Source organism: Corvus kubaryi, unplaced genomic scaffold, assembly GCF_017639235.1.
Source record: "Corvus kubaryi isolate FWS band 111438036 unplaced genomic scaffold, C.kubaryi_AGA036_p1.0 37398, whole genome shotgun sequence".
In the NCBI taxonomy this organism is placed as follows: Eukaryota; Metazoa; Chordata; class Aves; order Passeriformes; family Corvidae; genus Corvus; species Corvus kubaryi.
Window position 1 is genome coordinate 27,279,368 of NW_024581137.1, and position 18,839 is coordinate 27,298,206.

The window sequence follows — 18,839 nt, forward strand, 5'->3', positions numbered from 1 at the left end:
GTCAGGGACATTGGTAGGTTAGTGGCTTGTGTGGTACGAAGGGTTAAGATGAAGGGGAAGGCTCCCTTCTCTGCTTCCAGGCATGTGGTCTCAGATCTCAGATATGGGGAAATAAACCTTCCTGGGAAGTGGAGTCTCGTGGGAGAGGTCTTCTGCTCACAGAAGACACAAAGCTTCCAGGTCTCTAAGGGGAACGGAGCCAAGGCTTTGGTGCTAGCTACTGCCTAAGAAATATGCAGTTTGGTGCTGTCTCAGTGGACTTACTACCCAGACATAAAAAATAACCAACTCAACATTTTAAAGTGAGCTTTAACTTCTGTTTTTCTCTCCCTTTTCCTGCCAGAGAGAGTTTCCTATTCCCAGGCATCTCTTAAGCACATGCAGAATTATCTGGGGGATTATCCAACACAGACAAAGAACAGTGGGATTTAGAGAAGACCCAAGGGAAGGGAAGGACTGCTGAGATGAACATTTCCGGGAGGCAGATTATGTATAACTTTTGCTTTCATGAGGGAAATCTAGCTATGGTTGCGCAGGTGTGGTGGTGGAGATCACAAGAGTAGAGGGACTAAACCAGGTTCAAACTGTGCAGCCAAAAGAAACCTTGCTGGCAAGGTCTTCAGATCCTTCCAGCACTATCAAGTCTTCACATATGTTCCCTATCAACCCCCTGCAAGAACAGTATGTGGTCAATACACTCTGCATGCACTTATCTTTCTTAGGTACCCAGCTGGCTAATTTGATTCATATACTTTGCTTTTCCCCATCCCTGTGGCAGAGAAAAGGCATTTTATCTCTTAAATGCGACAACAACAAATTTCAGAGTCATCTTTTAAGTGCCCTTTCTGTGCTGTGGTCTTATCATGGGCTCATGGGTAACATTTGCTTGGGAAGCACATTAAAAAAAATTGTCAGCACATTACTAATTGCTTGATTTAAACCGGTGAAACAATGAAGTTAAAAGTTCAAAGCTGAGGGACTTTCAAAGAGCTGCAGGTGTTTCCCTCTGACTGCTGTTTTGTTTCTTCTTTAAATTTATGCTAGCTGGCAGAACTAATAGCTATAGATTAAAAATCCAGTTGGTTCCTGCCTTCTTTTGCCCACCTGGTACTGTTTATCACGGCCTTTCACAGGCGCCCTGCACTCACGGTTCCTGGGCTGGGCACTACTGCTAACCAAAGCTCTCAGGGCAGAACTGGCTGTTCCAGGGAGAGGCGGCGCTGCAAAGGGTGTAGCTAAATGCTCTTTCTGCCTCTTCTTGAGAAGTGTATCTGAAGTATCCTGCTATCCCCCTCACGTCTTTAACTGACATGTTGAAAGCATTTGAGAAATTTTATGGAATGTTAGTTTAAAAGCTTTGATGCCCTTTTCCATGACTTCCGTTGGCAAATATGAGAGGGCTTCCCAGTTCCCCAGGAATGGGACGGCATCCTTCCAGCACCTCTAGGGAGAGTGGCAGAAACCCCAAGCCCGCTGTAGGACATGGAAGAGTAGGAGGTAAGAAGGCTGCAGCAGAGGAGAGAGCTGTCTGTTTGTGTTGAGCTACTTCACCTCATCGGGAGAGGAGCATTATGCAGAGCTCCCACTGGAGTGACAGTGACACTTTTAACAGATACTCAGGCAGAGTCAGGCGCTTGTTAGCGGGGTTATTATCTGTCATGAAAAGGTGTTGGAGCAGTTAATACCGCTTACTGGGAGGAGGCAGGGATACAGCTGCTTGGAGCAACACACCCTCCTGCACGCAGAGTTTCTGTTCCATCAGCATCTCACCTATTTGTAGTGACTTGCTTTCTCCACTAAAGATTACACATTGATGTTGGGCTTTGATATGAAAATAATTGTATTCTAGGTTACAACTGTAGCATTGGCATGATAGAAAGCTAGTTACTTCACTCACAAGAAAACTTGGAAATAATTCATTTGGCTCCTGCTGATGCTGCGAATGTATTACTTTTTAACTGGAACGGGCCCAACATTATTTAATGATAACTTAAATCCATGGGACACCACTGAAAAGGTGCTGCCCAGCAGGTGCCAGTGTTGATCGTGAGGGCATGTAGCTGCTTTCCTGAGTGAGCACATAGGTCTCTGGGATTGCCTGGAGGAGCATCAGCCTAGAGGAGCATTGCATCAGCAGATAGGCAGTTGCCAGGGATTGCCCGTGGTGCCTGGAAATCCGCTGTTCATGGGGATGGGCGCTGGGGCTCTCTGCAGCACAGGGAAGGCTTGAGCCAGGTGAAGGTGGGTGCTGTGTAGTGGCAGAGACACCGAGGTGTGACAGAAAGCTGATGGAAAAGCCTAAAGGTGGAAGTCAGAAGAGCACTCATTTTACATAGGGGCTTTTCTGAAATAGCATCAAAATTATTTTGTCAAATCAAGGATGGAGTCCTCTTAGCAAAACTGTTTTGTTTTTTTTTTTTTCACTGTGAAAATAATATATATATTTTTTTTTTAAGTAAATAAAGCTTGTGAGATTAAAAAACAGTGGAAGAATCTTGTCAAACTCTCCTCTTTCCCTTTTTCTCCTAAATCCGAGAGTGCTGAGTTCTGGGCCATTTTTAGGGTTTCTGAATTTTGTCTCATCTAAGACAGTTTGCATGCAAATGATGTTGACTTACATCAAAACCTTATGATGCATTTAGATAAATTTTATTCTTGTTTTGTTATCAATATAATTTTTAAACCATACTGAACAATTGCTTAATCACTGGGTAATAACGTTTGTTGAGCTTGTGAGAATAAGTCCTCAAGGACTGTGTTTGTACACTTGTAGTCCTGTGGGTCAAACATTTGTTTAAACTGTGGATGCCTTTTATTTTTAATCACAGGCCTGAGCTGGAATTAAGAATTTCTGAACCTAGGGGCTGTTTCCATCTGAATCTGTAGACTGAGAAGGGCTTTTGTAACCATTGCTCTACTGCTAGACATAAATCAGCCTTTTAACCTTGGGCCTACAGGCAATAAATTTATAGTGGCATTGGCTCTGCTGCTGACATGTCTGATCAGGAGGTGGACTGAGCTTTCAGGGAAGATCATGCTCTGTTCTTCCACTGTAAGCAGGTTAACATACTCATTTTAACAACTGATTTATAGTTTATTTATTAATAATTTTTGTTTCATATTGTTATTTTTCCAGTTGAGATGCTATTACAGGTAAAGTCTGGGCATTGTGCAGAAAGAATTCATCTGGGAATCTGCACAAGGTCACTAAGTGTGTTTTAGAGTGTGCTTTTAAGAGAATTAAAGTGAAATTGAGCCCCAAGTCCAGAAAACAATGTAGAAAATGAGTGCTCTGCAGTGTGCTTTCCAATAACAGTATCTTTCAAACAGCAAAAGGCACAGATGTGGTTACTCTGTGAGTGCACAGAGGACATAATAGTGCTGTTTTCTCCCTGTGCAGAGAAAACAGTGTGAGTGCTGCTCATCAGGCCCTCTGGTACAGGCCCAATATTTGCTGGCATCCCCAGCTGTCCTTGTCTCCTGCTGGAAGCTCAGGTCACACGTTCCTGGTGCAGGGCCAGAGCTAGCCCAGGGCACGGGGGAGCAAGTGGCTCTTGGGTACTGCCAGGGGCAGATCTGCACTTGCCTCTTGCTGCAGGCAGGCTCAGTCTGGGAGGGAACATCTGGCTTTTCTACCCATGTTTTGGGGTACTCAAGGTTTGGGGTGTGTGGTTACCCAGGCTGCCTGCTGCCTTCCTTACAAAACATGTGTTGTCAGATACAGATGTCCCTCATCTTCATCTCATTTTGCCACAGAATCAGCACAACTTTTTGGCTATTTTCTTTATTTTACAGATGAGAGATGCCCCACAAGGAGCATGGTGGCATCCACAGCTCTTCCTTTCTTCAATTGTGAAAGGAAGGCACCAGGACATCAAGCCATGTAGTAATTAAACTCATGTTAAAGATTAAATGAAAGTGTTTAACCCTATTTGAATGTGCTATTCTAAATTTCATGGGGTAGATTCTGTATTTGGGAAGGAAACTTACTGAAGCAGATGATAAATTTTCTAGACATTTGGGATATATATGAATAGCAAGGACTTGGAGCCTCGATCACATAAAGCAAATAAGTCTAGGGGGGAAAAATTACATTTTTGATGGTTTTAATATCTACTAGACCTATTTTGTTAAACAGTACTTAAAAACACATTTATCATAAGTTGCTTATTAAGATGCATGTCACATGCTTCGTCATGCTGATCAGCCTGGAAAAGAGCAGCATCTCAGCTGATAATTTGCTGTGCCACAAGGTCAGGTTAGAAGTCAAGACTACAGGGATTAAATTGTGGTCCCTTTGAAATTGATAGGCATCTTGCCAATCACTTTGGATTTTGCTCTGTTTTGCTGTTTCACATAGATTCTGTTCTTGATTCTTATCAGTGATTTGCTGTGGGACTTGAGGAAGTTATTTAACTCTTCTGGTCTTTTACTTTCTCCAGCAGTTTTTCAAAACCTTATGTACTATGTATAACTCAGTAAGATCAACACATAAATACATTAGATATATGTGTAGTGTTAAAAACCGTAATATGATCAACTCCTCTGATTGCTTTCTTGATACACTGATTTCCTGTTCAGGATTGTGTGTAGGAAAGGCCAAAGAAATTTTCTACATTGAGAAATACAGTTTTTGTAGGAGAATATTTTTTGTTCTGTGGGTAACTTTCTGAACTGTTTTCCATAAGTTCTGTGAGCCCACCCTCTTTTTAGGTCAGCAGCAGGCTTGAGTGAGTAGAGCTTAAGAACTTAATTTGATGCCTGATGCCTGTCCCAGGATGCTGATGGGAAAGTGTGCAAGCTAAGCTCCATGTTTGGAGCATATTGGCAGCATGTTTTCTCCAGGCATTGTAGGACACAGAAAACACCACTTGTGCAGAGAACCACAGCCATGTTATTCCCCAAGAACTGCAAATCTCATTTCTCCAGTTGCACTTCTTGTGTCTAAGACAATCCATTTGCCTGCTGTGGAAAGGATCATCCTTCCTCCTTTACACCAGCTTTGTCTGCAGGCCATCCTGCTCCTGCAGCCAGACACCCAGTGCCCTTGCTTTGTAGGTTGATCAGTGTGATGGAAAAGAGAACCACCAAAACTGATGTGGGGTTGGTGGAGAGCAGGATCATCTCAGGGGAGCACGACATTTACCATGACATGAAATCTTGCTCCCAGCATTGTGGTGAAATTCAGACTCTATTTTTAAGGTGTTTCTATACCTGACATCAAAGGAAGATAAACACTTGAATACCTTTGACTGTATCCATGCAGCCCTGATGAACATTCCCTCTTTCCCAGGTAAATGTGTGTAAACTGGCCCATGTCTGGAGACCAGCAAGAAGGGACATCTCTGAGCTTTGCATGATCATCCTGATGAGCAAGTAGAATGGACCATGTCCAGTCATTCCAACAGGATGCTGTGCTGCTGATGGGTAAGCTCCTTCTCCCAGAACAAAGTAGCCTTGGTCATCTTAATTACTACATTGTGGTGTTCCCTGAAATAAGCCCAGCCATTGTCTCGGGAGACACAATTGGGCCAGGAAGCCTGTTGGAAGTTCAACAGTATGGGCTATACCCAAGTTTGTGTCCTGGCCCTGTTTAGTTTCAGACTGCCTGTGTTTCATTCATGACCAGGGATGTCATTATTTTCCAGTACCTTTGCAGCTCAGTGTGAGTGCTGCACCACAGCCTGACAGAGGCTGCTGCAGCAGTACAACACAAGGTACAGGCTGTAGATCCAGGAAAGTGGCAAGCAGATGTACATAGGGTGTTTTCATGTTGCAAAACCTGCTAAAGTAGTGTTGGAAGATTGGCATAGGAAAGAGGACCCAAATTTGTAATGGTTTCTTTCATGCTTTGTCTGTGGGAAATCAACTGGACCATGCCAGTTTTGGTGTGTTTGAGGTGTGGGTGATCGAGGGAGTGAGCTAGGAAATTACATTGCTTGCAACATAGGTGCCCCCAGCTTTGTGTTGGTGGGTCTTTCCATGCCCTGGGATCCTGGAATGGATAGGAAATGCTGTGTAAGTGGAACGAAAGAAGGTGTGAGGGCAACAGCATTACAAGGAAGCTGGAACTTCCTCTGAACACTGCTGTGAGCTCCAGGGTTGCTTGTGACTGTCTGCTTTGCACATCTGACCCATTCATCCCTCTAGGCTCAAACTGAGTGACAGCAGCCGTGATGCCCCCCTCCCTGCCAGGCCTCGCAGGTGCTGCTCCACAAACCGGCGAAAGAAGTCCACGTTTACAGAAAGTCCTTTTCCCTCCCTTTCCTTTCCCTTTTAAGGCTCTTGGCCAAGCTGTGTGATTCTTATCTGGTCTCTGCAGAGCCTTGAAGTGAGGTCATTCAGGAAGTTTAATTAATCCTGTACAATTGTCACTACATCCTTGGCTGCACATTGTACTAGGGCACATCCCACCACCACAATGCCTCTTACGACAGCTGAACATCTGTTTAAAAACTGGTTGCCAAGAAGTAGTACTTGCAAAGCCCCATTTTCCCTCTGGCTGTATGTGTGCAGCTCATCACAATATTGTATAACAACGTTAAGAGAAAAAACAGAATTTCCCTTTGCTCTAGGGATCAACCGGTAAAGCAAGCTAAAATTATCTGTGAAAGGCCGGTTCCAAAATAGCACTGGCAAAGAAATGGGCTGGTTTACGTGTATCCTGCTCATATTTATTTCCCAGGCTGGCACCATCCAAGACACTGGGCTGTGAAGGGATGCTGCAGGACATGGGATTTGGGATGCTGGGGTGGTTTCACCAGGGGCTTCAGCCCCTGACCACTGCTACTCCCCTCAGAACTGGGGCCTTGCATGTCCCCAAGGCTGTGCTCTCTTCCACTCTTTACCCTCTGACTGCAGAGAAGGACAATATGTTTCTTCTGCTCCTGAGGGTGGAGAGGTGTTGCACACACACAGGTAGTCTTAGTTCTTCCCAGCCTCCCAGGACAGCCTTTAAAAATTACTCTGGAAGAAAAGAAGAGAGAGACTAATAATGAAGAGCGGAAATTGCAAGTCCTTTGTGGGGAGAAAAACAATGATAGATGCTGAGAGATGAGGGGAGCAAGGGGTGCAGGAACCAACAGAAATATGGGGCAAGTAGTACCAAATGCCATAGTGGCAGAGTAAAGATGAAGGGGCACATAGAAGGCATGGTGACAGGATGTGCTTCTATCTGACAGAAAAGTATTCTTGGTGCCATCTAATCTGTCTTTTACCTTTACTTGCTCCTATCCCCCTTGACTTCCCCCATAATTCTTAGTGGTGCAAGAATATAAAGAAGGCTAGGATAAAGTCCTACAAGGAGTTTTTTGTAATGGTAAGGGAGGTATTGGGGCCTGAAATTGTGCAGCTCAACTTCCAAGGAGAAGCAAAACACTTCCCTGCTCCTGCAGGCAGAAGACCTAACGTGTTCCAGAGCTGCTCACCTGGGATAACTTCTCCTGTCCAAGAAAGGTGGAGGTGGGGCTGGTGTGGCCTCTCAGCCACAGCTCACACAGGGTCCATGCCAGCCCTCCTGACCCCTGACTGGCACAGCTGTGGTTTGCTGAGGAGTGATTTGACATGAAGATTGTCTAATTTGGCATCTCTGATGAATAATGGATGGGAAAAGTCAATGTAGTAAAAGACTTTTTGAGTCTTTGGAGGTAATAATCCATGTTTCCAATTTCCCAAATGGTCTTGCCTTTTGCTTCAGTAATGAAATCTATTTTTCATAGTTTGGCCTTTTGGAGCTACCTGATTTGTTTCACTCTCTGCATTTGTTAAAAAATTTTAAATTGCTTCCTCTGAGGTATTGCAGAGTGATTGTGCAGCTGAATGGGCAGAAAGGTGTATTTACATACAGGCATATCCTTCAAGGTTATTAATTCTGGGATATTCAAATTTAGTTCCATACACGGACCATCTTTTATTCTATAGTAATAATACTGGTTTACCTTGAGATAAGCTGTTCTTTCTTCAATATCATATTGCCCTTTTCTTAGACCTGTGAAAGAATAGAATTCAAAATTAGCAACATACACTAATTCATTTAATATTAATTATGAACTTAATTTATGAACTTGTCTTGCAAATACACTCAAGCTCTACACAGTAAACAGTTGACATAGCCTGCAGCATATAAAGGTATCTTCTATAATTATGATGAGATAATACATATATAATTATATGAATATGTAATTGTTTGTGTTATCTCCAAAGAACTGAGGTCTGTACTGGCTTCATGCTTGCCATGCATTGTCTGAACATCAGGGGAGCTGAGCTTTCCAAGTGTTTTCTGTGTGCAGGTGTTAAATGGGTGGCTTAGGTGGTGTCCTTCTTGGTTGAATTTCTGGTCTCTCCAGAGCACAGAGGCATAACTCTGTGGCCAGGGGCCGCTGCTGGTGATATGATGTTTTCTGGCAGGAGATGTGAGCCTGTTCCCACCCTCACAGCATCTCTCTGGGGGGCAAACCCAAACCCCATCATCCTTCTAGGGCTACCTCTCTTGTTATGGACTCTAGGCATCTTGCTTTATAGGTATACTGGAGGACTTTACACTCAGCTTTTAGTCTAAGGGACATGTGAAGGCTGACTTAAAGGCGGGTATACATATTAAGGAGGACTAGAGGTGATATTTTCCTAGGGGGCTGTTTTATTGATAGCTTTCTAGCCAGTATTTTCCTGCCTCAACACAATCCTCTCAAGTACACTTACAGGACTGCGTGAGTTGCATTTTAGGGTGTTTATCTGTCTTACCTTTTGACATTGGCACAGATGTGTCTAGCTCTGATTTCTTTCTGCAGAGCTCTTAGGAGCCAGTGTAGTCTGGGTATGCATCTGTCATGGTGTAATAACTCCCCTGTTGTCCATACCACTGTTCTGTAGCACTCATCATATGTTGTATGAGTCAGAGTTGCCTGAGCTTGCTTCCCTCTGAATAGATGGTACTGTTCTGTGGCTTGAGTGGAATTGCAGGCAAGGGAGAACCGCTTTCTGCAGGTGTAATATTCCTCTTGTTTTTATAAGAAAACAGTTTTCCCTGCTTTGGGGTAGAATTTAAAGGCAGGAGTAGATGGCTGAAGTTAAAATCAGCATTTTTAAAGGCCAGATTCTGTCCTGATCTGATATCTTGTCTTTAGTCAGATCCCACAATTGAAGCCAAAGGGGATTGTACTGGCACAGTCAAATACAGAATATGCCCCACTACCCCTGAAATAAATGACAGCTCACACTGATATACCCAATATCATATTTCGTCAATGTTCTTACAAGACATTAACTAATTAACCTGATAGTGCTTTTATTTAATGAGATCTGAGTACCAGCATGCTCACAGAAGTCTGCTCTCTAAGCACTGCTCTTTGAAGAACACGCCTTTTGGTTTAAGTGCCACACGCAATAGTATTTTATTGATTACTGTTTTTCTCCTACAGTCCCCTAGGGGTTTTGTGTAGCAATGGGCTGGAGAATCTTGCATTGTGTTAGGTGCCAGGATGCAGCTTGCTAGTGCTTGAAATTTCATTTAAATAGTGTCTAAAAGTCCATGGATTCTCACAGAAATGGGAGAAAGAAAGAATTAACTAAGAAAACCATCAGTCTTAGGCAAAGATATCATATCTCCTGTCTTAGGCTCACTTTGCCACAGAGTGTTGGGTATTTTAGCATAGTGGCTTGGAGATTTGAAATACAGCTGGATTTAGAAAAGCTTTGGCTCCCCGTTAATCTTTTGTCCTTCCTGGACACTACCTAGACCTGTGAGGTTTGTTCCGCTCTCCACCAAAGTGCTCTTGTCTGACACTGAAAATAACTCCCTGAGGCTGCCTGCTGTGTTTTGGGGCTCAGCAACCTTACTGCCCTGCTGATTGCCTGGGTCTTAACAACCCTTGGCCCTGGCAAGCACGATGCAGCTCTGTGTGTGTGTGTGGGAAGGGCTGCAGCCCATGGTGGGTGTCTGCTGGCATCTGTCCGACCTCTGGGCCAGCCTCACATCCTGCTCCAGGCACTTGTTTCACAGCCGGTCGCGGGTCAGTCGCGCCGCACACAGCAGGAAGAGCGGTTCATCCGTTCTTGCAGATTGCTCAGAGTCACGTTTTTATCTGTGCATGCAGAGCTGTGGTTATCAGCTGTTGCCTCCAAATAACCTGGGAACAAGACAGATTAGAGGCTTCCACCAGACACGTTAAATTGCGCATCAGATCGGTAGGGATTCCGCTCATTGAACACCTGAGGTTTGGTTTATGTGGTTGCAGTGCCACTGACACACTTCCTGATTTATATTTACAAAAGACCACTGAACTGCTACGCTTTTTAAAAGCTTTGTAAAGGTGCAATATGGGGAAGATTGATTAAAAATATGTTTCTGGATATAAGTGGCATTGCATACTCTGTATATTCTCTAATAATAGTTTATCGTTATTTCTCCTAAACTCTCATATCATGAATTCTCTAGCAGACATCTTTCTGGTATATCAAATGTACTGTCAGGCACACAGTTTTGTTTTGGCTTCAGCTGTTATATTTTTATACGGTGGTTTTTAGTGTTTGTTACAAGTGCCTTAGCACCACTTTTTCCTACTTTCTCTCCCTAATCCCTCCTCCCTTTTGCTTGCTTTATGCTGAAATTATGCTGAATAAAGGTGGCTGGTTAACAGTCACATATATCAGAAATTTCTGCTTATCTGTATATGTACTGCCCCTGAATTCCTCCCCCACTACCAGGTTTTCCAAACAGCACTTTCTATGTTCTCAAGGCTGTAACTCAAAGCAGACACAAGGAGAAAAAGGGATTTCTGTCCATCTCCTTCCTCTCTGAATGTCCAGTTTGGGTTGTGTGTGACAGGAGTGAATCCAAGGACTGAAGATGCCCATGCTGGGGCCCCTGCACCTCCACTGTATGCAGTTTGCCCCTTTACTCCAAAGCAGGGTTAGTCTGGGTCTTCAGGTGAATGCCCCCAGTCATTCACCTGGGCTTTTGCCTTCCTAGCAAAATGCAAAGTGCATTTTTCTCTTTGCACACCTGAATCACAGCACATGGTTAAGTTTCCTCTGAAAGCAACCTAGTCCATGACCACCAAATTGCCCTGCAAACACCACCAAAATGCAAAGATGAACATGGGGTTGTGTGGCTGCTCTGTAGTATGACCACAGCTTGAACAAAAGATGTGCTGATTCAGCCAAGGAAGCCTAAATGATACTGGGTTTATGCTAGATACAAGCAGCACGTTTTGTCAGGCTGAGGATAAAGCTGGCCTGGAATCACCAACCCCTTTTCTGTTGGACTAACAGTCACATCTCCCAACTAGCCAGGCTGCCACTGCCCTTCTTGTAAAGGCACGTTTATTGACTGTGAAGTGTATCTGTTAAGGAATGCGGGATTTCCAAATGAATACTTGAAAAGAAACCCTGGGAACTAGGGGAAACACTAAGCTGGCTTCTTGTGTGTACTGGCCTGAGCTGCTTAGCAGAAACACAGCTGCCCCTCTGTCACTGGAGGCTGCAGGTCCTTCATCAACTCTGTGTTGCTGGCCTTGAAAAGCCTTAAGACAGCCCCACTGGGTTACACTCAGTGACGGAGACCTGACCTGCCCTGGGAAGGAAATAATCACAGTCTGCTCTGCCCTTGTCCGGTTTGGAGCCAAAGATGTCACTTCACCACAAAAGTGAAGAGGAAGAGGAAGGAGGAATGACCTCACCCAACTACAGCAGAGAGCACAAAGGAGATGAAACCATTGGGGACAAGCTCAGCTGCTCTAGGAAATTCCCTTCTCCGGCCTTTCTGAAGGAATCATCAGTATTTCCAACCAACCAAGCAATCTTCTCTCTGATGTTTCCTGTCCATGTTCACCCACCCACCCTGTCTGGCCCAGTCCCCACTCTCCCAGTACAGCCTTCCCCTTGGCAGCAGGACACCTGGACCTGTGTAAAGTACCTCCCAGGCTCCGGCCCCACTCTTTCACATCCTGGCACTGGCCTGCCTTTTCCTGTATGTGACAGAATTTGCACCTGCTGGTGTTCTGCCCCAGTACAGCTCAGAGTCTCTCCTTCGGTAGCAGTTTTGGATATAGAATCAAAGAATGGTTTAGGGTGGAAAAAACCTTTAAGATCATTGGCTCCAACCACTAACTCAACACGGCCAAGTCCACCACTAACCCATGTCCCTAAGGGCCACATCCACATGTCTCTTCAATACCTCCAGGAATGGGGACTCCACCACTTCTTCTGGGCAGCCTGTTCCAATGCTTGACATGAAAGAAAGTTTTCCTGGTATTTAACACAAACCTCCTGTGGCACAACTCGAGGCAATTTCCTCTTGTCCTCTTACTTGTTGCCTGGGAGAAGAGTCCAACCCCCACCCCAGCACAGCCTCCTTTAGGGTGGAGTGCCTCCTTGAGGTCTCCCTGAGCCTCCTTTACTTCAGGTTAAACAATCCCACTTCCATCAGTTGTTCCTCATGAGATCTGTGCTCTAGACCCTTCACCATTTTTGTGGCCTTTGTTGGACATGAAATCCATCACCTCTATATCACAGCCATGCACTAAAACAAACAAAGAAATACATTGCAATGGGTCCTACTTCTTCATCCAGCCTGCCTTCATATTTGTTCTGGGCAAGCAGATCCTAATTTTCCTTCACTGATGAATCATCCTCCAAGATTTTGCCCTTCCTGAGAGTCCCTTTGGTGTGTGTTCAGGTGACTGAGCCTTGGTCAAGAATCTGTCCTGCTGTATTTCATTGGAAGGTGAACACTATCATGGGGAAGGGTTGGTATAACACAGTTTGTATCACACAGACATTACTGGAGCTAACACAACTCCCAAAGTATCCAGATGCTCTATGCCTTTTTTTTTTTTTTTAACTGACTAAGTAATGAATGAAAGCTAGTCTTATAAAATTCAACTTTTAAGAAATTCTAATTTCCTTTGAACCCAAACTTGTTTTTGGCAAAAATAGTATCAGAATAATGTTTCCTACTTACAAATGAATTAAGACAACTAATAGGTGAGCTACAGAGATGTGTATGTGTGTTAGCTGTGAGGGAGCGCATCCTTTTGGATATTTGCTGACTATTTTATGGCCATGGATATATCCCTGTTTCCTTGATTGTGTTAACCTCCTATGGCATGTAAATCTTGGCAGGCTCTCAGGTGTGTAAATACCTGAAGAAGAGCTCAGTTTTAACTGGGGAAATTAAGAGTGGGAACTGAAATTACCTTTTTTTCCCCCTCCTACAATAGTGTAAAAGGTTTGGGTCCTTTGTTTGAACTAATTAGCTTAGCTAATTAGAGACTTGTTTTGGTCTGTCCTGCTTGTGCATTAGTCCTGTGATGGGAATAAGAGCAGAGACCCCAGGGAGCAGAAAGATTTATCAACTACTTTTATAATATCTGAATTGGTTTTCCTTTAACACACGGTATGAAAAAAGGTATGACAGCAAAAGTATGATGAAGAAGTATGGTTTGTATTGCAAGACTCAGCAGTCATTTGCAAATTGCAGTTACTAAATCTTTGGTTGCAGAGAGTTTGGCTCCAGTAAACACTAAGATAAATTAAGGTACATCTTCCAAGGTATTCTTTATACTGTGAGATCAACCAACATGTCTTGCAATGTTACAGCTAATTTTTTCCCCACTCTTCCTTCATCATTTCCTTTCTGCACAGGAAAATTCTTTTTGAAGTCTTTGGACATGGTGCTTCAAAGGAAAATTATAACCTTAAACATAAAGTTCCCACAACTTGAATATCCCCATGTCTTCTCAAGGTGATGAATTCTAATTCTATCATCATAAGGAAGATGAAAAAAATGAGCTGTCAGTCTCATCAGCTTTTTTAGAGGAGTGATGAGATAAATTGGAGAGTTAAGCAGCTAAATGTTAGAGTAAAAATACATTTATTACCTTTTTGAAATCAATGCATATTACAGAAATGTTCAGTTAGGCAGCTTGCTTTGAACAGAGTAGTCTGCTGATAGATTTCTTAAACTACCACACCAGAATTCATATGGGAATATGCACGTGCCAAATAGGTATCTCTAATTGTTAGAAAGAAATTGGTAAAGTTTGTCCTCAAATATCACAACAAAAAATCTGTATTTTCCCAAACACTGATCTGGACACTCTGAGTGGTTAGGTCCGGCATCAGCTGGGGCTTCAACCTCTTCTAACAGGTGGTGAAGTTAAAAGAAGTATTGCAATGTGTTCATTCTTCAGCCAAATACCTACAAAAATATTTGGACGGTAAGAATCCTTTTCTAAACTAAACCTATTTCTATCAAGAAGTGCTTCTGTGGCTGCTATTTCAGTCTTTCAATTTTCATTCCAGCTTTGCCATTTAGATGGTGTCAAAAGATGAAATTTTTTATGGCCTTTCTCCTGGCCACTTATACCTCTCCTTCACCTCATGTAACTGTTATGTAAGAATAGATATACTGGACATCAGAAAGTTTATATTTTGCTTCCAATTTCATTTAATCTTAGGCTTAATGATGTTGAAAATTCACAGAACCTCTAGAGATCTTTTGGGCTCCAGTCTCTATGCTTACAATTTGCATGAAGGTAAAATCACATGGGAAATACTCAGGAAAATGAGGTATTTTCTTTGCCATGGAAAATGCCTTCCTCTGACAGCTGCAGAATCCTTGATTATCTTTGTCTTTCACATCCCTTTTAAGGGATGTTATCTGTGCCTGGGTGGTATCTTTGTAGCAGGCACCAGTGAGTAATTTATTTCCTACTGACTGATGCCATGAAGATTTTTGCTTTTTTTTTTATACCCCTGCTATACCTTTTTATAACTTCTGTATTCTTAGTGCTTTTTGCCTACATTCTTGGACTTGTTTGTTCAGCTAGAAGACGATACATTTTAGAAGCTTTATAGTTAGGGATCAAAATGCCCCCAGGCCCCAAGGTCCTCTCCAGAACACATTCTGTGAACTAAGATAGAACCATTCAGGGGAAGGTTCCTTGGGGAGAGGGGCTCACTCGAGCCTCTCATTGGGGAATCTTTGATAGATATGCTAATTAGTAAGACCTATAATGTTATACCAGATCTATTGGGGGTGGGCATTGGGGTGTGCATTGGGGTGCATTCCACCTGGGCGTGGTGCACCTAAGGATCCTTAAAATAAATACAGAGGTAAAACCCCTTTTTCTCTTCTAACCGTGTTTGACTCTTGATTTTAAGACCAGGAAAAGGCATCAGACTGACAGAGAGGAAGGATTATATCAAGACGCTGATTGCTGAACTGTCCTTCCTGATTGCTTCATTACCAGCACTTTGGAGAGAGCTGGGAGGGGAAGCCTGTGGACTGGTAGCCTCGGGATTGACACTCTCTAAACACACTGAAAAAGACAGGGGGAGAGAGAGGTTTTCTTGCAACACGTTAGGAATTGGACAGTTCCCCTGGCAGCAAACTGCTACTGAAGTCGAGTTCGCATCATCTGAAGGGTCTGTGTCCTTGAGACCAGGAGGCCAGAACGTTCTCCCAGCTCTGTCCTCAGACCAACTGGTGTGACTAGAGAAAGGCTTGGGGGTCATGCAAAGCAGAAACATTCCTTGCAAGTTCTGCTCTCGGGCCAACCATATCCATACCTGCTTTTTGCCAGCTGGATGACTGTGGGTGTGGTATTCTAACTCAGGAGACCACAGTGGAAGGTCCTGGTTTCAGTCACCCCTGTGGTGCTTCACCCTGGAGGTGCTCAGCACCACTGAGCCTCTGGGCTGCCAAGCACCTCTAGAGGCCTTAGTGTGCCCATTTCCCAGGGAAAGTGTAACAATGGTGGAATGGTTCCCATGATGTGGAGAGAAGAGGAGCCTGCTGGGCTTTTGACATTATTTTGGGAACTGACTGTAATTTTATCTGCCTTCAGCACAGTCCAAGCTCCTGTCTTTAATGATCTGTTGCTGCACAACAGGAGGAAGGGATTGCTCTCCCTGTTGTAATGTATCTAGTGCAGACTTTTTTTGGAGGTAGCATTTTGATTAGAGACAAGTCCAATGGATGAATTGGTTTAAAAATTAAAGTGAAGGATGTAGGTGTAATAATTTCTCCCTTTTCTTTGATGTGAAGATATTTAAATGTACATCTCATCCAACTAGAACTGACCTGGGGTCATTCAGATGAGGGTTACTAATGTAGTGCTGTCTCTTTTAAGTCTAGCAATACCTGTACTGACACAGCCATGGCTCAGCATCAGAGCTCCCTCCCTAAACATGCCTGTTTTCAGGGATTTATGTAACTGCTGCTGGAATTTCCTCCTGACTGGTTGACACTTGTCAGGTCTATTGAAACCATCTCAGCAAATCAGGAGAAAAAAAGTATTTCCTCTTGCCTAGAATGAAAGTCTTTTTAAACAATTAAGAAAAAAAGGAGAAAAATTGAAAAGGGTATAACTTGAAGAGGCCATAAGTAACCTTACAGGAGGCTGCTCGGGTGGCTCCCAAGATCCCTTCCAGCCTCAGTGGTTCTGTGATGATATGAACTGTGAGTCTTGGCAGTGTGATGACTATGTCTTCCTGAAAAATTGTTTTAGAAACACAGCATTGGGGATAACAATCCCTGCTCAAGATTGACAGTAAGTCATATGCCTGAGGTGAGACAGGACTTTTATCTGAAACCTCCACACCATGGTGGAAGGAGCTGGTTTTTATGTAAGTGCTGTACATCTGTCAAAGAAATCCCATCACATTGTTTACTGTACATAGTGCACATGTATATTGCAGTATACTTCTAGAAGATACCTTCACAGATCATGCTCTTCATAGAGTTCCTTTAGGCATTACCTGAACTCACACTGATGTGACAAGCTGCTCTGTGATGTTGTGGACCTCCCTATCCTTCCAGCAGTCTTCAGGTTGTCACAGAAGTGGCCAGGAAATTTTCTCACTGGGCAAAGTTCTGCTTCTTCAGAGGACTTGTGCTCAATTTTGCCAGAATTCGCTTTGTCAAAAGCTGTAGTAAACACTAAATGCCATGGTAGCTATTCAGTCTGAAGAGGGAGATATTAAAAGCCATGCATACCACGTGAGGAGGCTGTTGTGCAAGCCAGTACGTGGCAGCATGTACCAAGTGGTGACACCAGGGGTAGTGGCTTGGCTCTGGAGCTTCAGATTTGAGCTACCTCACCTCCCTCTGCAACACCTTCCTCCCAGAGTGATGCTTGACTGTCCACTAGGAATGAGTGGTGTGGAGGAGAAACCTGTGTTTCTCTGTGCCCATCTTCTCACTGCCAGGTATCCTACTGGCTTCTTGGCTTCAGTGTCTTTAGAAAGGTGTAATCTTTCTAGTAGTGGCTGCGACTTGCTGGCGATTGCTGCTGGAACACTTGCTCTCCAAGCACCTCTGCAACAAAGACTTCATTTTCATGCATGTTCCTGCCATGTCTGCCTATAATTAAAGCTGAGCAACCAATTAGAGCATCAGCGTAAGTCTGTGAATGCCAGTGCTGCAGTATGCAGCTGCCTATGCATAATGAAGCAATAATTTTGGATGTGTGAACCTTGTCCCATGGTTGACTTGACTCAGCATCAGTGTTGGCTTCATTCTGCTGTTGTTGCCTTCCAATGTGATCCTGTGCCATGTGAAATGATGCAGTTGGGCCTGCAGAGTATAAACACAGGAGCAGATATTTGTTAGACGGTCCAAAGTAAACTACAAACATTATCTTTCATTTCTTGGCTTCCTCTTTCACAAGACTTTCCCACCACAACATTTTCTCTTGCATCCCTTCACTAGGACAGGCAATGTGCTGGTTTAATATTTCTTTATTCTATTCTGGTTCTTCTGCCGCCCACATCAGTATGGTGTCTTAACCATCACATACCGATCTGAGGAGAGAGGATTGAAAAAAAAAAGAAAAACAGCCTTCTAATTAACATTCTAGTGATGGGAGAGAAATTGTTCTGTTAGCATTTAATTTTTAAAAAGCACTCAATGTAAAGGTTTTAGGAGGAACTTTCTAAATACTTCGCTTAATAAAGCAGCAATTGTGTGAAAATGAGAATAGACAATGATTGCAGAGACCATGGAATATGATTTCTGCAAAATAAATAAAGTCCACTGCAAACTGAAGTCTGCTAGTGTCAAAGAGATGACGATAGGGTGCAGAATTGATAAACTACTCTCAAAAAAAACCCAACTAGCTAATGGCCATCTGCAAGTCACTGGATAAAAAGATACCCTTTTGCTGTCTTTTGAAGTTGGAACAGAATTAAAGATGTTTTACTGCACAAGACTATGGAAAGACCATTCCAGATAGTGAGTTTTTACTCTGGTAGCTATGGAAATCAAAATATATAGGGGGGGCTACCCACCTATCTGCCTATATATATGGTAGTCATGATTCAGCTGTGCAGTCAGAGTTTGGGGTTAATTAGCATTAACCATTAGATGAGAATGGAGGGATGGCTGCAGGGAGCAGCTATGGCATGTAGCTTCCTAGCCTTATGTGGCAGTTTTTTGTTGTCAATTCTCAGAGAATCCAGTGACTGGGCACAAACTATGCAGACAAGATCAAATTGCAATTCAAGATATTCGGTGCCATTTCTAACAGCTTTTCTCATGTCTTACTGTAATATTCCAAATAAACATGGCCTGAGAAAGATAAAACATATTTTCTCTCATTGCAAACTTCTAAAATTATGAGTAACACCTCAAAAGTGTGAGTGAACTTTGATCTTAGCTCTGTGCTTCAGTACAAGTCTTCACAAAAACATCCAATGTGGATACAGGTTACCAATTGCTTCTGAACACAGGGAAACAAGCTGAAATAAAATACGATACAGAATGTTATAAAACAGCCCAGGAGGAAATGTGGGCATACTGCAATGTTATGTTGGACATATTTTTATCATAGCTGAAC

The 18,839-nt window shown here is 43.3% G+C and overlaps 1 long non-coding RNA gene across 2 annotated transcripts in view; it reads right to left on the minus strand.

Moving 5' to 3' along the window:
* Nucleotides 1-6,658: 6,658 nt before the first annotated feature.
* LOC121671958 overlaps nucleotides 6,659-18,839 on the minus strand; it is a 30,438-nt gene continuing 18,257 nt past the window's right edge. Inside the window, exons 3-7 of one of the 2 annotated variants that reach the window (XR_006018683.1) lie at nucleotides 18,630-18,741; nucleotides 16,762-17,578; nucleotides 8,740-10,124; nucleotides 7,938-7,987; nucleotides 6,659-6,966 (exon numbers count right to left, since the gene is read on the minus strand). This is a non-coding gene — a long non-coding RNA (uncharacterized LOC121671958). The remainder of the gene's footprint in view (nucleotides 6,967-7,937; nucleotides 7,988-8,739; nucleotides 10,125-16,761; nucleotides 17,579-18,629; nucleotides 18,742-18,839) is intronic. The other variant, XR_006018682.1, reaches the window with a different exon arrangement.